Below are 1,451 nucleotides of genomic sequence, written 5' to 3'. Positions count from 1 at the left end.
GCCCCCCACCCGGCAAACGGCGGAGAAATGGGCGCCCGCCCAGCCATTGATACCATTCCTCAGGCCAAAATCAGATATTTAGGTAAAAATCAGGTATTTTGCTGCCTAACTGCTGTTCATTTGTAATTTCCCCATTCACCGTGAGGCAAGTGGTTAAACACAGAGAAAAAATGTGGGCCCAGCCCTTCCAAAGCCTTCTTGTGAGCCTGGAAAATACACGTATGGCTGAGCCCAGTCAGGATGAAAGGCACACGTTCAGGAGCATGCAAACATGAGTGCATTAACCTGCATTAATTCAGGTTCATGATTTAATAATAATATCTTCAAGACAATAAATTAATAATTTAATCAGTCCACACGCATTAACTGAGCCAGAGGTGTGCCTGGAGTTGGTGCCTTGGAAAAAAATCTCAGCTGTCTCTTAAACCTGGCTGCTTGCAAGGAGTTACAAAGCTGAATTCCTCAGCTCCTGCCCTTAGCATTCACAGCTGCAGCTTGCATTAGCACTTGCTTTTAAAACAACATAATGCCAGGATCTTTGCTTCTTTTAAATGTGTAGAAAAAAGTCCAAAGTGTAATTCTGCATTTATTTTCAGCAGGTTTTTAAGTGGAAAAGGGCTGGTGGTTTGAAAAAGAAAAAAAAAAAAAAGGAGGGGGGGAAAAAAATAATGAGAAAAAAAATGATACAAGCAAGTGAGTCATCACTGGGTAACTTCAGCCACTGCTGCTGTGCTCAGGGTCAGACTCCAGCAGGGAATCATGTCATGAAGACAGGTCCTTGCTCTGAGGGAGCTCTGACCAGGGACCTCTCAATGCAGGGAGGTTTTCCGTGAAGACAGAAGGGAAGTTAGACCTGGCACAGGGGGAATGGATCAGGGGACAAGTATCCTCACTCCAAGCTTCAAAGTGGTGGTTTCTCTTGGATTGATATGTCAGTGAGGTTTGATTGATGAAGGGTAGGAAGGTACAGATGGGTCTGATATCACAGAAGGGTTTGCCAGAAACCCCAGACACCCCCATTAGAGCAGTTTCTACAGAGTGTGGTAGCATATTTGTAATGAAGACTCATAGGAAAAATTGTATTCTTGGAGTTTTGTTGTTCTGGCTGCTATATAAAACATGTCTGAGCTCAGAGATCCCTGGATCCCTGATCACAGTGTCTGTCTCCACCTGGGCAGAGACCTGGGCACAGGGATCGTAAGGGAATGAACTTCACAAGTTTCCTGCATGGCAAAAAACTCCAGGGCCACAAGAATGATTAGAGAACTGGAGGACCTGTGATATGAAGAGAGGCTGAGAAGACCAGGCTTGTTCAGCCTGGAGAAGGGAAGGCTCAGGGGAGACCTTATTACCATGTTCCAGTACTTAAAGGGTGGCTACCAAGAAGATGAAGACTCCCTATTTACAAGGAGTCACCTGGAAAAGACAAGGGGTCATAGGCACAAGTTGCA

Source organism: Chaetura pelagica, unplaced genomic scaffold (assembly GCF_000747805.2).
Source record: "Chaetura pelagica isolate M959 unplaced genomic scaffold, ChaPel_1.0 scaffold212, whole genome shotgun sequence".
Lineage (NCBI taxonomy): Eukaryota > Metazoa > Chordata > Aves > Apodiformes > Apodidae > Chaetura > Chaetura pelagica.
Note: the sequence above shows the minus strand (reverse complement) of the source record.